Consider the following 21,256-nt stretch of genomic DNA (forward strand, 5'->3'; position numbering starts at 1 on the left):
GGCTGGGGGCTTGGAGCGGAGGCAGCGGTGGGCCCGGGAGTCGAGTCCGGATGGGCGACGGCCGAGGATGGGGCAAGGAAATCCGAGGTCTGAGGTTGGGCCCGAGTCCCCGGAGGCGCGACAGACCAACGCTGCCCGCTCAGCAGAGCGGGTGCAGAGGGCCTAGAGAGCTTTGTCCTATCGTCGGGAGCTGAGACACTAACCGCCTCTCTGCCCGCCCCCTTAAGCCCAGGGTTGGACCTGCGCCTGGGCTTTTAGCCCCATCCCGCGCCCGCCGAGCCAATCGGCGGCTGAGGTTCCACGCGCGTCACAAGGGCGTCTGTGACGTCGGGGGGGGGGGGGGTGTCACCTCGCCACGTGACCCCACCCCGGAAGTCCTTCACGAAATTCCTCCTCCTGGCTCCCAGTACTTTTCAGCTGCCGCCTTCCTCTCGTCCCATCCCATACGTCCTCCATCCGTTCAGAATCCGATGTCGGTCCCCGGCCCGTCTTTACGCCACCGCGGGAAGAGGAAAACTCCTCGAACCCGCTGTACCAGCGCCAAGCTGCCTGCCCCGGGGCTGCTTCCCCGACGTCCAGGGCGCGGGTTGAGTCGGAACCCGGACGCCAGCTAGAATTCCCGAATCCGAGGGGACCTCCGCCTCTGCCTCGCTGGGCTCTGACCACGCCCCTTCCTAAGCCCCGCCCAGGGCTTGCGGGGAGGTTTCCGTGGCGACAGTAAACAACACTCAAGAGCTGCCGGAGCCGCCGCAGCCCTGCTCCCCCAGCCCACGCTCCTGCAAATAAGGTGATCGAGAATGACAGCGAAGTTGTTATGAACTGAAACCGGGACACATGGGGGCCCAGGTGGGGGCCAGGCCTGGGAGGGCCAGCCTGGGGGTCCAGGACACGTGGGCTGTGGTGCGAGGGTCTGCAACCCCCGGAAGAGGCAGCAGCAACTGGAGAACCAGGGATTGAGATCTAAGGGAGCAGACGTGCAGGTGGAGCCGGATGTTGCGTGGGCCCAGGCAGCAGAGGTGGGATAAGACACCGGGAGCAAGAGGGACTCGTTCAAGCAAGACCTTGTAGTGTTTTCCTAGGAAGGAGCAGGCAACCTGCCCGGGCGGGGGCTCTCCCAGGCTAGGAGTACGAGCGGCGGACAAGTAAGCATTGCGTGCTGGAGGGGGTGGGGGTGGGGGGAAGGGGATAGATTTGTTTTTACATCCACAGAGTTTAAATTAAAGGCTAAATAGTTCTAGAATCCTGTATTAAAACAGCACCCCAGACCCCCCAGTCCATTTCTTTCTCTCGCGGGAAGCCATTTTCAGAGTTTTGTGCTTCTTTCTTTGTTTCTGTGCACCCCACGTTTATTTCGCCTTCTGTTGTCTTGCCTTCTGCCTGAGCTGTGGGATCTGTGCATGTGCCTCCTATTTACAAAGGGGATGGCTCCGTTAAGTTAAATATTTTGATGACAAGTTTTGATCATAGTTTTCATTCCCTCTGACACCTTGTTTTCGTGAGCTAGACAAACTTTGTTTTTACTCATAGTTTCTTTGTGTAGATCTTGTGCTGGTTACTTTTTTAACTTTTGTTTTTTTAAGTTTATTTTGAGAGAGAGAGAGTGTATGTGAGCGGGGGAGGGGCAGAGAGAGAGAGAGAGAGAGAGAGATAACCCCAGAAAGCAGTGCTGAGCTCCTTGGAAGCGAGGGGTCGGGGGTCGATCCCATCAACCAGGAGATCATTACCTGAGCCGAAATTCAGAGTCCGTGGCTTGACCACTGAGTCACCAAGGCGCCCCTGGTTTCTTTTAAATAATATTTTTGTATTAGGCAAATTCTCCTCGAAAGGGCTTCTTTGCCAGGGATTGTTTCCCTTCTCATGAAAAAAAAAGAGACATGATATATTACAGCTATGTGTCTTATATGGTAGCCTCTGGCTACTATATTGTGGTATTTAAATATAAAGGTATTCACACCTTGACGATATTGTTTTTCAATTCATGAACATGAGTTATCTTTCCATTCTTGCACATCTGCTTTCATTTCTTTCAGCAATGTTCTGTAGTTTTCAGTGTACAAATCTTTTTGCCTTCTTGGTTAAGTTTATACCTAAATATTGGATTCTTTTTGATGCTGTTGTAAATGGAATTGTCTGTTTAATTTCCTTTGGGGATTGTGCATTGTTAGTATATAGAAATGCAATAGACTTTTGTGTGTTGATTTTGTATCTTATTACTTTGCTGAATTCATGTATTCTAAGTTTGTGTGTGTATTCTTAAGGATTTTCAACATATAAGATCATGTCATCTGTGGTTTTACTTCTTCCTTTCCCATTTGAATGCTCTTGTTTCTTTTTCATGCCCAATTCCTCTGGCTAGTATTACGTTGAATAGAAGTGGAGAGAGTGGGCATCCTTGCCTTGTTCCTGATGTTGGAGGAAAAGCTTTCAGTCTTTCGTCATTGAGTATGTTCACTGTGGGTTTTTATATATGACTCGTACTGTGTTGAAAGGGGATTGAATTGGTCAGATGTTTACTCTGTATCCATTGAGATGATCATGTGTTTTTAGTCCTTTATTCTGTTAATGTGCCATATTACACAGAGTGATTTTCGAATGTTGAACCATTCTTGCATTCCAGGAATAAACTCCATTTGGGCATGTTGGATAATACTTTAAATATACTGCTGAATTCAGTTTGCTAGTATTTTGTTGAGGATTTTTACATCAATGTTTATTAGAGATATTTTGGTCTGTAGTTTTTTTTTTTTTTTCTTACAGTATCTTTGTCTGGCTTTGGTATTAGGACAATGTCGGCCTCGTAGAATGAGTTAGGATGTGTTCCCTCCTCTTCAGTTTTTTAAGAGTTTGAGCAGGATGGTGCAAGTTTTTCTTTAAAGCTTTTAAAAAAAAATTATTATTTTCAGTAGGCTCCATGCCCAACAGGAGACTTGAACTCACAACCCTGAGATCAAGAGTTGCATGCTCTACAGACTGAGCCGGCCAGGTACCCCGGTATAAGTTGTCCTTTAAATGTTTGGTGGAATTCACCAGTGAGACCATCAGGTTCTTTGTTGGGAGTTTTTTTTGTTTTGTTTTGTTTTGTTTTGTTTTGTTTTTGTTTTTGATTGATTTAATCTCCTTACTAGTTATCATCTATGGATTTTCTAATTTTTTCTATTTTTAGTGTTATTAGCAATCGGTCCATCCCATCTAGGCTATCCAGTTTGTGGGCATACAGATGTTCACAGTGCTCTTATACGTTTTATTTCTGTAGAATTGGGAGTCACGTCCCCACTTTCATTCTTAATGTTATTTATTTTAAGTAATTCCAGCTAATGGTTTGTCAATTTTGTTGGTCTTTTCAAAGAACGAGCTTTTGATTTCATTGATTTCTCTATGGTCTATTCTGTCTGTTCGAATCTTCACCATTTCCCTCCTGACAGGTTTATGTTTGCTTTACTCTTTTTCTGGTTTCTTAAGCTGTAAATTTAAGGTTGTCACGTCAAGATTTTTCTTTATTGAGGAAAAGACTTTTTTATTTAAAAAAAAATTTTAATGCTTGTTTTTGAGGGAGAGGCACAGCGTGAATGGGGGAGGGGCAGAGAGACAGGGAGACGCAGAATCCCAAGCAGCTCCAGGCTCCGAGCTGTCAGCACAGGGCACGACGCGGGGCCCGAACTCACCAACTGCGAGATCATGACCTGAGCCGAAGCCGGACGCTTCCCTGACTGAGCCACCCAGGTGCCCCTCTACACCACTCATCTTAAGACATGGAACAGAATCAGTATCTTTGATGCTTTCTATGTGCCCCCCTCATTGCATCTCCTTCCTTTACCTCCTCTCACAATCACTAACAGGCAATTGATAATTACAAAATTAAGGACACTCATCCTTCAGAGGTAGTGATTGAAGGAACTCCTCACACTGCTGGGTCATAGGGCATGGCCACATACAGATACTAAGTCACGTCTAAATGCATTCCAACATGCAACAACACATGCCTTCACCTCTGTGTAAGAGAACCCGGCCTTAATTCCTTGCAGACTTCCTGTTTTAATGTTTCTTTTTAGGCTTTGCTTCTCACCCAGACAATAAAGAACAATCACTCCTTTCTTCTGAATTATAATTCCCTGCATATGTGTCTTCTATCTCCGGACTGACAGGGTGAGTCACATTTGTCCCTGCTTCCCTTTGTTCCCTGCTCAGGTGCAGAGTCCAGAGGGAGTCCTGCCCCAGCCTGTGCAACTTGTCGCCTTTCTTTTAAGGGAGGAGTTTGGGTCGTGCTTTCAGGATGCCACTCTCCTCTTGGAAATACGCACTCGGATGCTTCCCTTTGCATCTTCTGTCCCACTTTACCCACACATATGTTCAGTCTTTACTGTTCATTTTGTGGATCTGAATTTGTAGCTGTTTCCCCTGCATTTTTGGAGAAAAGAAGTGGAATAGGACCATCTTAAACCCAAAACACCTTGGGAAGCATTTAAAAGAAAAGAAAAAAAAAAAAAAAAAGATAACTCAGTCCAATCCCAGGCCTAACAAGGCAGCATTTCCGAATGGAGCTCCCAAGCCTCTGTATATTTTTTTTAATGCTTATTTATTTTGAGAGAGAGAGTGCGTGTGTGTGAGCAGGGGAGGGGCAGAGAGAGGGGGAGAGAGAATCCCAAGCAGGCTCTGTGCTGCCAGCACCATGCCCGACTTGGGGCTCGAACTCACGAAACCACGAGATCACAACCTGAGCCTAAATCAAGAATCAGACACGTAACAAGCATCTGTATTTTTTTTTTAAATTTTTTTAACATTTATTTATTTTTGAGACACAGAGAGAGAGAGCATGAACAGGGGAGGGGCAGAGAGAGAGGGAGACACAGAATCTGAAACAGGCTCCAGGCTCTGAGCTGTCAGCTCGAACTCATGGACCGTGAGATCATGACCTGAGCCGAAGTCGGACACTTAACCGACCAAGCCACCCAGGTGCCCCAAGCATCTGTGTTTTTAAACAAGCATAAAGCCAAGTTTAACAACCACTCAACTAAAATGCCTGTGTTCGATTTAAGTCATTTTCTCTTTTATTCTTTCATGGGCAAACATTCCTTTAATCCTTCGAGAAAAGACTATTATTCCTAAATACTTCCTGTGTACATTAGTTTTCTTGTTGCTATTATCATGTATTAACACAAATTTATCATCATCCTTCTCTGGAGGTCTGACGTCCAAAATCAAGGTGTTACCAGGGCTGCATTCCTCTTGGAGCTTCCAGGAGAGGATCGGTGTCCTTGTCTTTTCCAGATGCAAGAGGCCTCTGCATCGCATGGTTTGGGGCCCCTTCCTCACGTCACTCCATTCTCCTTGCTTGGGTGATGGTATCTCCTACCGGTGATGTGTCTCCATCCAGATAATCCAGCATAATCTCCCCTTCTCAAGATTCTTTTTTTTTTTTTTTTTTTTAATGTTTATTTATTTTTGAGGCAGAGCATAAATGGGGAAGGGTCAGAGAGAGGGAGACACAGAATCCGAAACAGGCTCCAGGCTCTGAGCTGTCAGCACAGAGCCCGACACGGGGCTCGAACTCACGGACCGCAAGATCATGACCTGAGCTGAAGTCGGAGGCTTAACCGACTGAGCCACCCAGGCGCCCCTCCCCTTCTCAAGATTCTTAATCGTACCTACAAAGTCCCTTTTGCCATGTAGGGTGACGTATTCATGTTCTAATGTCCTGACGATTAGATGTGGATGTATTTGTGTTTTTTTTTTTAATTTTAATAATATATTTTATTCAACCCAATATTCTAAAATACTACCATTTTGATATGTCATCAATAGAAAACATTATCAATGACATACTTTCTAGTATTTTTTCCCCTACTAAGTCTTTGAAATATGATACATATTTTACACTTAGAGCACATCTCAATTTGGACTAGCCAAATTTCAAACTACATGTGGCTGGTGAATAGTATATTAGTGTGATTCAATACCATGCCAATCTTACTCAGTAACCATCACTTTGATCAAAGTAGATTCTTTTAAGATTTTTTTGGTTTTCATTTTTGTTTTTTGTTTGTTTATTTATTTACATCCAAGTTAGCATATAGTGCAATAATGATTTCAGGAGTAGATTCCTTAGTGCCCCTTATCCATTGAGCCCATCCCCCCTCCCACCACCCCTCCCGTAACCCTCAGTTTGTTCTCCATATTTATGAGTCTCTTCTGTTTTGTCCCCCTCTGTTTTTATGTTATTTTTGTTTCCCTTCCCTTACGTTCATCTGTTGTCTCTTAAAGTCCTCATATGAGTGAAGTCATACGATTTTTGTCTTTTTCTAATTTCACTTAGCATAATACCCTCCAGTTCCATCCACGTAGTTGCAAATGGCAAGATTGCATTCTTTTTGATTGCCGAGTAATACTCTCTTGTATATAGAGACCACATCTTCTTTATCCATTCATCCATTGATGGACATGTGGGCTCTTTCCATACTTTGGCTACTGTCAATAGGGCTGCTATAAACTTTGGGGTGCATGTGCCCCTATGAATCAGCGCTCCTGTATACTTTGGATAAGCTCTTAGTAGTGCAATTGCTGGGTCATAAGGTAGTTCTATTTTTAATTTTTTGAGGAACCTCCATACTGTCTTCCAGAGTGGCTGCACCAGTTTGCATTCCCAAGATGTGGATATATTTGGATGGCCATTATTCACCTTACCACATGAGTTAGAAAATTTATTTATATTCTCAAGGTCTACTCCAAGCATTTTTTTGTTTGTTTGTTTGTTTCTGGTCTGTGAATCTTGCTACTCCTTTCTTCAGAGGTTGTATTTCTGTATTCAAACTCTCAGATAATTGTGCTCAGATTTTAAACTATCCTATTATAGATCCAGTATCTTTTCTTGAGTAATATTACGATCAGTGATGATAGGAATTCGTCTCCACTTGTTTCTTTTTTCAGTGAGGGTGATGGGGAGTGGGGCGGGGTGGGGGGAGAAGCTAGGAAAACATGTCTCTTCCCTATTCTAGTGTATTTTTCACCATTTTTACAAGATTAAAAAAAAAATGTTTATTCATTTTTGAGAGAGAGAGACAGAGCATGAGCAGGGCAGGGAGAGGCAGGGGGAGAGAGACAGAATCCCAAGCAGGCTCCAGGCTCTGAGCTGTCAGCACAGAGCCCGACGCGGGGCTCGAACCCACAAACCGTGCAATCATGACCTGAGCTGAAGTTGGAAGCTTAACAAACTGAGGCACCCAGGCACCCCCATTTGTCACCAATTTTGATACAGTTCTGGTTTTCTAGCAATGAATTCTGTGGTAGAAGGATGCTGCTGACCTGGCGAAATGTGGGCATTTGCAAGTTGTGCATTTATATTTGTTGAATTCTTACTACATGTTGGATACAGTATTAGGTGCCTAATTTAAAGCATCTCATTTAATGTATTTAATTTATCCTTTACAAAAGCCCTATCAGCAGATGATAGTTGAATATGTAGTGTATCAATTTTCTAGGGCTGCCATAACAAAGTGCCACAGACTAGGTGGCTTGAACAACAGAAATGCATTTCCTTGCCATTCCTGAAGGTAGAAGTTCAAGATCAAGGTGTTAGCATGGTTGGGCTCTTGTGGAGCCTCTCTCCTTGGCTTGTAGAAGGCCACCTTCTCCTGTGTCTTTACATCCTCTGTATATGCTATTGAATATCCTCCTCTTATAAGAACACCAGTCATATCGGATTAGAACCCACCCATACGATTCATTTTAACTTAATTATTTCTTTAAAGGCCCCATCTCCAAATAGAGCTGGTTAGGACTCCAACATATGAATTTTAAGAGGGCCACGATTCAGCCAATAACATAGAGTAAAATGTCTTTTAGCAACTGGATAGCAGGGGTGGGATTTAAACTCCAGTCCAGGGGCGCCTGGGTGGTGCAGTCGGTTAAGCGTCCGACTTCAGCCAGGTCACGATCTCGTGGTCTGTGAGTTCGAGCCCCGCGTCAGGCTCTGGGCTGATGGCTCGGAGCCTGGAGCCTGTTTCCGATTCTGTGTCTCCCTCTCTCTCTCTCTGCCCCTCCCCCGTTCATGCTCTGTCTCTCTCTGTCCCAAAAATTAAAAAAAAAAAAAAAAAAAACGTTGAAAAAAAAATTTATAAAAAAAAAATAAAATAAAATAAACTCCAGTCCATCTGTCTGTAACTCAAGAGCTGTGCTTAACTCTTTTACTTCATTCTGCTTTGGATTATTCATCCTTTTTCGTTAAGTTCCTATTTCTTGTGCAAAGGGATCCCTATTATTTGGGCCCTCTTCTGTAAGAGTTAACTTAAACAACGGGCACCATGCCTAAAATGGATTATTTCTTAAGTTTGATGCTAGTGTGTGCGTGTTTTTTGTTTTAATGTAAATTTTTTTTTTAATTAAAAAAAAAAGGAAGGGGTACCTGGGTGACTCAGCTGGTCAAGCGTCCGACTTCGGCTCGGGTCATGATCTCACGGTTCGTGGGTTCGAGCCTGGTGTCAGGCTCTGTGCTGACTGCTCGGAGCCTGGAACCTGCTTTGGATTCTGTGTCTCCCTCTCTCTCTGCTCCTCCCCCTGTCTCTGTCTCTCTCTGAAAAATAAACATTAAAAATTTTTGAATTAAAAATTGTTAATTTTAATGTCAATTTTAGATATTTTTAAAACTCTTTTTGGAGCGCCTGGGTGGCTCAGTCGGTTAAGCGTCCAACTTCAGCTCAGGTCACGATCTCGCAGTCTGTGAGTTCGAGCCCCCTGTCGGGCTCTGGGCTGACTGCTCAGAGCCTGGAGCCTGTTTCGGATTCTGTGTCTCCCTCTCTCTGTCCCTCCCCCATTCATGCTCTGTCTCTCTCTGTCTCAAAAATAAATAAACGTTAAAAAAAATTAAGAAAAAACTCTTTTTAAAAATATATGTATATATATTTTTTTATTTTAGGGGAGAGGAGCAGAGGGAGAGAGAGAATTCCACGCAGTCTCCACACTCAGCGTGGAGCCCGACACAGGGGTCAGTCCAATGACCCTGAGATCGTGACCTGAGCCGAAATCAAGAGTCGGACACTCAACTGACTGAGCCACCCACTGCCCTTTCAATTTTAGTTAACGTATACTGCAATATGGGTTTCAGGAGTAGAATTCAGTGATTGATCACGTACATACAACACCCACTGCTCATCACAGCAAGTGCCCTCCTTAATACCCATCAACCATCTAGCCCCTCCCCCACCCCACTTCCCTCCATCAGTCCTCAGTTTGTTCTGTCATTATGAGTCTCCTGTGGTTTGTTTCCCTCTCTACTTCCCCCCCTTCCCGTATGCTCATCTGTTTTGTTTCTTAAATTCCGCAAATCAGTGAAATCATACGGTATTTGTCTTTCTCTGCTGACTTATTTTCCTTTGCAGAATACAGTCTAGCTCCATCCAGGTCATTGCAAACGGCAAGATTTCTTTCCTTTTCTTTTTTTTTTTTTTGTATTAGAGAGCATTTTCTGAATTTATTCAGAACGGCTCCGTTCTTTCCTAAAAGGTTATCAGTTCACATCCAAATGATGAGCTCTCATGCAGTTATGAAGGCGCACTTGTACAGAATTTTACCGAGCTCAGACGGTATGAGAGGCTTGCATCCTGACCTTTTTCTTTCTGCGTTACATCACAAGCACTTTCCCACGCAATTAACATTCTTCACACATAGTTGGCAAACACATGGCAAGCATGAATACGCATATACATAGTCTGTTTGTAAATGCTTTTCAATGTCTTTCGGTTATTTTTTTCAACAAGTGCTTTTTAAATGCTTTGCTGGCACTTACTAATTGAGGAGAAAAAGGGACATCAGGAAAAAGGTAAAGAACAATGATAGGCTGATGGGGATCCAAGAATAGGCCAGGTCACAGATATTTCAGCTGTTTAGAAGAGGCAGTAATGAAATGAAGAATAAGGATACTTGGCGGGAATTTCTGTAGGCGAGGAAATTGAAATTCATCAAAAAGGGGTGGGACTCAGAGAAGATAATGAAAAGAAATTTTCATGCTGGGGAATGGAATAGGTTAAGATTTGAAGTTAGAGACCTGTCCATCCTATTCAGGAAATGATAGGAGAAGTAAAAGGAGAAAAGTCTGGATTCCCAGGTAGCAGTGAGATGGTCGATTTTGCTTTAATTTTCATTTTGTTTGCGTTTCATAAATATGAAAGATTTCAAACTTATGAAAATGTGTAGAACATTACATAGCAGACATCCAGTGTTTGATTCTTGGGCATTTTTTTAAAACTTGTTTTATTTTTTATTTTTTTTTAATTTACATCCAAACTAGCATATAGTGGAACAATGATTTCAGGACTGGATTCCTTAGCGCCCCTCCCCCATTGAGCCCATCCCCCCTCCCACCACCCCTCCCGTAACCCTCCGTTTGTTCTCCATATTTATGAGTCTCTTCTGTTTTGTCCCCCTTCCTGTTTTTGTATTATTTTTGCTTCCCTTCTCTTATGTTCATCTGTTTTGTCTCTTAAAGTCCTCATATGAGTGAAGTCCTATGATTTTTGTCTTTCTCTGACTGACCAATTTCACTTAGCATAATACCCTCCAGTTCCACCCACGTAGTTGCAAATGGCAAGATTGCATTCTTTTTGATTGCCGAGTAATACTCCATTGTATAGATATACCACATCTTCTTTATCCATTCATCCATCGACGGACATGTGGGCTCTTTCCATACTTTGCCAATTGTCAATAGTGCTGCTAGAAACACGGGGGTGCGTGTGTCCCTTCGAAACAGCACACCTGTATCCCGTGGAGAAATGCCTGTTAGTGCAATTGCTGGGACGTAGGGTAGTTCTATTTTTAGTTTTTTGAGGAACCTCCATACTGTCTTCCAGGGTGGCTGCACCAGCTTGCATTCCCACCAACAAGATTTCATTATTTTTGATGGCTGAGTAATTGGTTTCGGTATATATAGCAAACACTAAGAGTATCGTATTTTTCTTCCCTAATAGTTCAACTTTATTTCCGGTGATTTTCCCCGTTAACAATTAACGATGTATTAACAATGTAATTGTTAATAGCCCCTCGTCTGCTTTAGCACACTCATTTCATAGTCTCGATCCATCGTTTCTCAGACTTCTTTGCCCCACGCCATACGCCGTCCAGTGATTGTTCCTCTTTCGTGGAAGTCGTGCTGCTCTTTGCCCTGAGTTCATCTTTCTGCCCTCGCTCTGTGGGGTGACTTCCTCTGGCAGAGTACTGAGAGGAGATGGTGGCCAGACCCCGCTCTACGTCCGGCAATGGAGAGTTTGAGGAATAGGAGCTCTGGTGCTGAGAGCACATAGCATACCCCGTGGCCACTGACACTGGGAGCCTTAGACTCCAAGAAACCCTTCAGGTCAGGGCTTCACCTTCAAGCATCCAAGAAGGGGCAGCATTGGGATTACACTGGAGTCCGCTGGGCCTGGAGGCCCGGAGAGAAAGAGGGGAGTCACGATTCCCTGGGAATGTTGGTTCCCATCCACTGTCCCCATTTCCTCATCTCGTGTTACTTGGATGTCACCTCTGATAACACCCATCTCAACAGACTTGACCTTTGCTACTGATTGCTGCTGTGAGGGTGCGGGACAAACAGTGACTGTCAACAGGCAATGGTTGAGGAAAGCCCAGAACAGAGCTGAAATCTTTACTGTTTTCCTCTCATAGCTGGAGTCTCCCTGTGCCCCAGGCTGCAGACACACCCCACTTAGCCCCCAACTCCCCCCCCCCCCCACACACACACAGACATGCACACACCACAGGCCAACCTTCCCTCCTTCCAGAGGTTTCTCATAATGTGGGTCTGCTGGTTCCTGGCTCCGTGTTTTCTGCCACAGGTTTTGTCAGGGGCGGATTTTTATGGACAGAGCCAGCAGCCTCGGCTATTGCCTCATTGTGGCAGGAACCAAACCTCCTGTTTGTGTTTTCAGGTCTATTTTAAATGCACATAGGGGCGCCTGGGTGGCTCAGTCGGTTGAGCATCCGACTTCGGCTCAGGTCGTGATCTCACGGTTCATGAGTTCGGGCCCCATGTCGGGCTCTCTGCTGTCAGCGCAGATCCCACTTCAGATCCTCTTTCTCTCTCTCTCTCTGCCCTTCCCCTGCTTGTGCTCTCTCTCTCTAACAAAAATAAATAAACATTAAAAAAGTAAAATGCACATATTTTCTACAACTCTGATGAGTGCTGGGAACTCTGTGGCCTTTTCTTTCTTAATGTTTTTATTTATTTTTGAAGGAGAGAGAGAGAGGGCATGAGCAGGGGAGGGGCAGAGAGAGGGGGAGACAGAACGCGAAGCAGGCTCCAGGCTCTGAGCCATCAGCACAGAGCCTGATGCGGGGCTCGAACCCATGAACTGTGAGACCATGACCTGAGCCAAAGTCGGACGCTTAACTGACTCAGCCACCCAGGTGCCCCTCTGTGGCCTTTTCTTTACTCCAAACCTCAGCCTTCAGTCCTCCTGATGACCAGTGACCGGGCCTGCCCCCAGAAGCCACATTCTCCACCCACCTCTGATGGCACTCCTCCCAGGTTCAAGCAGCTTCCAAGGCCCCATTGATTCCAGCCCAATGCTCAAAATCCTTTGAAAGCCTTGATTTCTCTGCTTGGTTTTCATGGTCACTGCCTGGTCTCTCCTTCCCAACCCAGCTTTACCTCCGCTGCTCCCCAATATTTGCGTGTGCCCTTGCCATGCTGGTCTCCATGTACCTCGTCTAAAACTCCCTGTCACCTGGCCCTCTAGCCTCAACTGAAGTCCTGCCGTCCTCCAGCTTTTGACTTTCAATCTGTCCTTCACCCAAACCATATTAGGGGAGTTTTCCTTGACTAACTCCATACCGTTAAAATAATTTTATGATTTTATGGGGATGGAGCCAGGCTTTCAGCAAATAATTTCTGAAATGATTCCAATATGCAGTCAGTGTTGTGAACTATAATAGTAGAAAGTCTCTAAAATCCTTCAAAATTTTGCAGTCTTCATATCAATACCCTTGTTGGAGGAGGCCAGCTGATCAGAAGGCGTGTGTTTATTTTCAGACAGACTAAACTTTTGCCCATTGCTAACTCCTCGTAGCGAGCTGGGTTACCCCCACACAATATCAAAACTCCTGCAGCATTTCCAACAAAAGAAACAAATAATAGTGATTGCATTAATTTTTGAAGGCTACTATAACAAAGCACCATAGAGTGGGTGGCTTATTAACAGAAACTTACTTTCTCACAATTCTGGAGCCCAGAAGTCCAAGATTAAGGGGTCGTCAGATTCTATTTCACCTGAGGCCTCTCTCCATGACTTGTAGATGGCTGCCTTCTCCCTATGCTTTCACATGGTCTTTCCTCTGTGTGTCCCTGTCCTAATTTCCTCTTCTTATGGAGACAGCCATCATATTAAATTAAGCCCCACCCCAGTGACCTCACTTTAACGTAATTACCTCTTTAAAGACCCTATCTCCAAATGTGGTCACATTCTGAGTTACTGGGGATTAGGACTTCAACATCTGAAGCCGGGGCTGGGCGGTGGGGGGCAGGGAGAGTTACAATAACAGTATTCTTTATATTCTTTGTTTCTTTTCTCTTTTTTTCCCCCTTCTTTGGTTCCAGGTGCTTAATTAAGATACAGTTAAAAATGCTAGCTGACCACTAAGCTAACGGCCGCATGACAGTGAATGAGTTTTTTTAGGGCGTCTGGGTGGCTCAGTCGGTTGAGCGTCCAACTTTGGCTCAGGTCACGATCTCCCAATTCATGGATTCAGGCCCCGCGTTGGGCTCTGTGCTGACAGATCAGAGCCTGAAGCCTGCTTCAGATTCTGTGTCTTCCTCTGTCTCTGCCTCTCCCCTGCTTTTGCTCTCTCTCTCTCTCTCAAAAATAAATTAAAAAAAATTTCTTTAAGATGCAAAATTAGTTTTTTTTTTTAAAAGTCACTAACAAGCAAATAACAACAGCTCACAACAAGCAGTAGCAACAGGCCCCAGGGAGGTGGGAGAATTGTTTTCCAGTGTTGCCACATTATAATATTCAAAAGGTCTAATTTTCAACAAAAAACTATGAGACATGTGAAGAAACAAGAAATGAAGGACAATTCACTGGAAATGGGGAATGAATAGAAACTGTCTCTGAGGAAACCCAGGTGTTCACTTATTAAACAAAGACTTTATATCAACATCCAAAGAGTGAGAGGAAACCGTGGACACAAGACAAAAGGATACCAGAGAAACAACGTCTCACCGAATAAAGAGTGTCAGTAAAAAGAAATTATAAAACAAATTCTGGAGATGAAAAGTACAACCACTGAAATTAAAAATTCACGAGAGTCCAACAGACCTGAGGAAGCAGAAGAATCCGTGAACTTGAAGATAAGCAAAGTGGTATTATTCCATCTGAGGAGTAGAAAAAGAATAGAGAAAAATTAACAGAACCTAAGACGTCATGCATACCACCAGAAACTCCAGAGGGAGAGGAGAAAAAGAAATGAGCACAAAGATAGATAGTACCCAAGAATTTCCCAAATTTGATGGAAGACATGAATCTACACTTTCAACAAGGTCAAATAGGCGCCAAACAAGATAAACTCAAATAGAGTCATACCAAGACATATTAAAGTCAAATCATCAAAAACAAAAGATAAAGAATCTGGAAAGTAGCAAGAGAGAAGCAACCTCTCACATACAAGTGATCTTCAATAATATTAATAGCTAATTTCTCTTCAGAAACCACGGAAGCCAGAAAGCAGATGGCATATTTCAATGCTGAGACTTTAAAACATAAACCAAGAATTCTATATCCACCAAAACTAGCCTTCAAAAGAGAAAGAAATTAAGACTTTGCAGGTAAAAGCTGAGATAATTGACCACTAGTAGACCTGCTCCACAAGAAAGGCTAAAGAGAGTCAGGAACAAGGCGGGGATGTCCACTCTCACCACTTTTATTCAAAACAGTACTGGAAGTCTTAACCACAGCCATTAGACAATAAAAAGAAATAAAAGGCGTCCAAATTGGTAGGGAAGAAGTAAAAATGTCACTATTTGCAGATAACATGATACTGTATCTAGCAAACACTAAAGACTCCACAAAAAAACTATTACAACTAATAAATGAGTTCAGTAAAGTTGCAGGATACAAAATTAATATAAAAAAAATCTGTTGCATTTCTATACAGTAGTAACAAAATAGCAGAAAAATGAATTGCAAAAACAATCCCACTTACAGCTGTACCAAAAAGAATGAAACACCTAGGAATAAATTTAACCAAAGAGGTGAAGGACCTGTACTCTGAAAACTATAAGATATGGATGGGGAAAAAAAAAAAATGACACAAATGGAAAGATATACTATGCTCATGGATTGGAAGAATCAATATTATTAAATTTTTCATACTACCCAATGCAATCTACACATTTAATGCAATCCTTATTATAATCCCAATAGTATTTTTCACAGAACTAAAACAAATCATCCTAAAATATGTGTGGAACCACAAAAGACCCTGAATAGCAAAAGCAATCTTGAGAAAGAACAAAGCTGGAGGTATCACAATCCCACGTTTCGAGACACACTGCAATTCTATAATAATCAAAACAGTATGGCACTGATACAAAGACAGACATATAGATCAATGGAAGAAAATAGAGAGCCCAGAAATAAACTCATAATTATATGGTCAATTAATCTATGGCAGAGGAGGCAAAAATATACAATAGGGAAAAGACAGTCCCTTCAATAAATGGTGTTGGAAAAACAAGACAGCTACATGCAAAAGAATGAAACTGGGCCACTTTTTCACACCATATAAACTCAAAATGGACAAAAGACCTAAGGGTAAGACCTGAACTCATAAAACTTCTAAAAGAAAGCATAGGCAGTAATCTCTTGGACATTGACCGTAGCAACTTTCTCTGGATTTGTCCTCCTTGGGCAAGGGAAAGAAAAGCAAAAATAAACCATTGGGGCTACTACAAACTAAAAAAGCTTTGCACAGCGTACAAAACCATCAACAAAATCAAAAAGCAACCTACTGAATGGGAGGAGATATCTAGAAACGATAAGGGGTTAATGTCTAAACTATGTAAATAACTCAAACAACTCAACACCAAAAAACCCAAATAATCTGATTGAACATGGGCAGAAGATCTGACCAGAAATTTTTCCAAAGAAGACACAGATGGTCAACAGACACATGAAAAGATGCTCAACATCACTGATCACCATGGAAATACAAATCAAAACCACAATGAGCTATCTTTTCACACCAGTCAGAATGGCTAGTATCAAAAAGGCAAGATATAACAAGTGTTGGCAAGGAGGTGGAGAAAAGGAAACCCTCGTGCACTGTTGGAGGGAGTGTAAATTTGTGCAGCCGCTGTGGAAAACAGTATGGAGATCCTGCAAAAAAATTAAAAATACAAATATCATACATACAACCCAGTAACGCCACTCCTGAGTCTTCACCCAAAGAAAATGAAAACAGTAATTTGAAAAGATACATGGGTCCATATATTTATCTCCGTGCTATTTACAGTAGCCAAAATATGGAAGCCACCTACGTGTCCATCAACAGATGACAGATAGGGAAATTGTAGGGTATAAATACACATAACATAATTCAGCCATAAAAGAGAACGAAACTTGCCACTCATGGCAACACGGATGCACCTAGAGGATATACGCTAAGTGACGTAAGTCAGAAAAAGACAAACATCGTAGGATTTCACTTATATGTGGAATCTAAAAAGCAAAACAAAGGAACACACACACAAACCAGAAACAGTCTCCTAAATACAAAGAACAAACGGGTAGTTGCTCAAGGGGAGGGGAGGTGGGGGTGGGCAAAGTAAGCGAAAGGGATTAAGAGGTACAGTCTTGCAGCTATAAAATAAGTAAGTCACAGGGATTCAAAGTACAGCAGAGGGAATAACTCTGTATGGTAACAAGATGGTAACCAGGCTTACGGTGGGGACCACGGTGCAATGTACAAGATTGCTGAATCACTGTGTTGTACAGCTGAAAACAATAGAACATTGTATGTCAACTACACTTCAGTTTAAAAAAAAAAAAAGTGAGGGGCGCCTGGGTGGCTCAGTCGGTTAAGCGTCCGACTTCAGCTCAGGTCACGATCTCGCGGTCCGCGAGTTCGAGCCTCGCGTCGGGCTCTGGGCTGACGGCTCAGAGCCTGGAGCCTGCTTCCGATTCTGTGTCTCCCTCTCTCTCTGCCCCTCCCCCGTTCATGCTGTGTCTCTCTCTGTCTCAAAAATAAATAAACGTTAAAAAAAAAAAATTAAAAAAAAAAAAAGTGAAAAGGCAACCCATGTAAAGAGAGTACATATATTTGCAAATGGTGTATCTGACAAGGAACTTGTATCCAGAATATAGAAGGAATTCTTTCAATTCAATAGTAAAAAGACAACCCAATGAAAAAATCTGAATAGGCATTTTCCCCCTAAAAAAGATATACCGGTGGCCTAAAGCGTGTGAAAGGACACTCGACATTGTCATCAGGGAAAAGAAAATCCAAACCACACCGAGGTGCCACCTCACGCCCACTAGGATGAGTATAATTAAAAAGACAGATTAAAAAAAAAAAAGTGTTGGCAAGAAATGGAGAAATATTGAAATATTTTTTTAGTTCTCTGTATTTAAGCATCTCTTATGATTTGTCCCCCGCCCTGTTTTTATATTATTTTTACTTCCCTTCCCTTATGTTCATCTGTTTTCTATCTTAAAGTCCTCATATGAGTGAAGTCATATATTTGTTTTTTTGCAACTGACTAATTTCGCTTTGCATAATACCCTCCAGTTCAATCCACGTAGTTGCAAATGGCAATATTTTATTCTTTTTGATCACCGAGTAATATTCCATTGTATATATATACCACATCTTCTTTATCCATTCATCCCTCGATGGACATTTGAGCTCTTTCCATACGTTGGCTATTGCCGATAGTGCTGCTATAAACAAGGGGGTGCATGTGCCTCTTTGAATCAGCATTTTTGTACCCTTTGCATAAATACGTAGCAGTGCAATTGCTGGGTCATAGGGTAGTTCTATTTTTAATTTTCTGAGCAACCTCCACACTGTTTTCCAGAGTGGCTGCACCAGTTTGCATTCCCACCAGCACTGCAAAAGGGTTCCTCTCTCTCCGCATTCTTGCCAACATCTGTTGTTGCCTGAGTTGTTAATTTTAGTAGAATAAGTTTCTATAAACAAAGTTTAATTTGGTCCTTAAGTCCTAGATGAATTTTCTTTCTCGGGTCACAGGCTGAGCTATATTCCCCCACCCCCCAGCCGGATCCCTTCCAGCTGATGTCCCAGTAAAGTCTCGGCTTCCTGAGTCAAACTTCAGGGCTGGTCGCTGCAGGGTTGTAACCACCAGTCAGTGCTCAGTTCAGGGCTGGGATGTGAGGGGTGTCTTGGTGGGAAGAAGCTTCCAAGAGATGGATGTGCCAGGGAGGGAAGGAACCTTCTGGAGAGGCGGGCAGGACTAGCCACTGAGTCCTCCAGGAGGGACGAAGTTCGAGGAATCCAAGGATTCAGGACGAAAACGTCCATCCTCGGGGAACATTTTACTGATGCATGTTTTCCCCACATGTACACTGACGGGGAGGCGAAGTTGCCAAAGAGGAGCGTGCAAGACCCCCTTCCTGACAATGTCTTGTCTTGCATGAAGACATTAGAGGGAACTACGGTTGTTACCGAATTAGCCATTGGGGGGCACTCCAGGCACAGAAGAAAAATCCCATGCCTGATCCTGCAGGCCCTGAACTGGGGACCTATATGGCAGCCCAAAGCCTCAGGCAGGGAAATGTGCAACTCGTGGCATTCCCCTTGGGTGAACACAGGCAAGGAAGCCACCAAATAAAGTTTCCTGAGGGTAAGAAAGGTTATATGCCGCTGGACTTGTACAGGATTTATAACAGGTAGCAGGCATCCAACTTACGACTATGCTTTTGTTTCTGGGGTTTTTTGTTTGTGTTTTTTTTTTTTTGTTTCTTTTTGTTTTGTTTTTTTAGAGAGAGACAGAGCACATGAGTGGGGTAGGGGCAGAGAGAAAGAGGGAGACACAGAATCCGAAGCAAGCTCCAGGGTCCCAGCCTTCAGCACGGAACCCATCGCAGGGCTCGAACCCACGAATTGCGAGATCGTGACCTGAGCTGAAGTCGGACGCTTAACCGACTGAGCCACCCAGGCACCCCACCATGCTTTTGTTTCTGTTCTCACATCCTGAGTTTGTAGTTCGATTTGGACAACTGTTCTTTGGCCCACAGGCTCTCTATCTGCAGAGTGGAAATTTTGGATGGGTGGCATATGAGGTCACATCTGGCTCGGACTTTCTGGAGTTCACATATTTGCCGAGATGGGAGGAACTTCCATCATACCGGTCTGAAAATTTTCCTGGGTTGTGGAGATGATTGAAATCAGATAAAAGGAATGAACCCTGTCTCCATGTATTGCCAGACTCAATAACCACAACCATCCCACAGAGCCCTAGGCCAGCCCGGTGCTGGGTTAAGAAGTCTTCCCCACACTTGCCCTGGTGCCCACCCTGGCCAGTCCTGCTGGGAACATCACACATGGCTTCAAGTGCCTCAGCCTTAGGGCACGTCAGGGATCACCTCACCTCACTATGGAGGTGTTGGGTTTTGGGGGGCGGGGTTTGGTTTTAACTAATTGAGGCATTAAGAAACTTCTCTTCTGCTGGAGAAAAACATATGTGCCATTATCATTTCCCCCCCAGACCCTCCCACCCCTACCCTAACTCAGTCTCCAGTCGAATGACTGTTTTCTGGAAAGCTGCAGACGGTTCAAGACAGGCCTCTGCAGATTCCCTCTGAGATTCTTTGAACTATCTGATCATTGGAACCGAAGTCCCGGGGAGGCAGAGAGATGAGACGCATCTACCCGAGACCCTGCTAAGAAGATGGTGGGCTTGTTGGCTCTGCTCCCCGATCTCTCTGACCCATTCCTGTGGCCCTAGTGAACACAAGAGAGATTGTTTCCTTTGGGGTCCCTGCAGCCTGACCTGCCAGAAGCGGCAACTCTGTGTCTCCCTCCCCCTAAGAGCATCTTAGCGGCTTCCCATGGGGGTGAGGAACAGTGCGGGGGCAGCCAGGATGGAAGGGGCTCCTGGCCCACGGGGCCCAATTAGAAATATTCAGGTGCTGTCTGACTGAACACACTGGATAACAATGACCATCACAAAGCTTAGACTATGTAGATACTTAATCGGTAACAGGAATTAGCTGAGAATGTGCACACAAAAAGCACACGCATACAGACACTTGTACACACACACGCACACAAACTGCTTTTTCTCCCTGAAGCCCAAAGGACCGCCCTAGCACCTCCTGGAGGGTGTTCCAGGAGCCATTTTTGTCCACCAGTTGGTGGGATGGAGCAGGACTCCAGAGGATTCTTCCTACAGCATCCTGCCCGTCCCTGACTATATTCATGTTTTAAATTCTCCACATTTTACGATTTTTAAAAAAAACGTTCATTTATTTATTTTGAGACAGAGCGTGTGCGTGAGCTGGGGAGGGGCAGAGAGAGAGGTGGAGAAGCCCGAGCAGGCTCTGTGCTGTCAGTGCAGAGCCCTACGCGGGGCTCGATCCCACAAACTGTGAGATCATGACCTGAGCCGAAACCAAGGGCCAGACAGTCAAGCGACTGAGTCACCCAGGCGTCCCATTTATGATGCTTTGACATCCTGGTGGCCTTGTGGACCTGGGAGGGACTATCCCTGCCAGAGTTGGCTAATTCCTGGACATAGTAAAGGATTTGCCTATAAGCACACCTTTGATGGGCAAGGCCATCCCCAGCACCTCTGTTTTCGGACTCTGGCAGTCTGGGACACTATCCCCCTGTCATAAATCACCCCAGGGCCATGTACCAGACAACTCGGGACAGCCCCTACACCCCAGAGCCCCTGAAATTATTCAAAGTGGCCAATCCCAAGCCTGTTTCCCCTGTTTCACCCAAACCTTCCAGCAAAAACTAAAGGCTTTTGTCTTTTGCCTCCTGACTGACCTGGGTGCCTCCCCCAACGTGGCCCTGCATGGTGTGATATGGCCCCTCCTCTTAGGAACTATAACAGACTGTCTCTCAAGAGCAACCATTTTCTGATGTTGGCCTCACCATACCTTTTTTTTTTTTTTTTAATGTTTATTTTTGAGAGCGAGAGACAGACACACAGAGCATGAGCGGAGGAGGGACAGAGAGAGGGGGAGACACAGAATGTGAAGCAGGCTCCAGGCTCCGAGCTGTCAGCACAGAGTCCGACGTGGGG

The sequence above is a fragment of the Panthera onca genome, chromosome E1, assembly GCF_046562875.1.
Source record: "Panthera onca isolate mPanOnc1 chromosome E1, mPanOnc1 haplotype 2, whole genome shotgun sequence".
In the NCBI taxonomy this organism is placed as follows: domain Eukaryota; kingdom Metazoa; phylum Chordata; class Mammalia; order Carnivora; family Felidae; genus Panthera; species Panthera onca.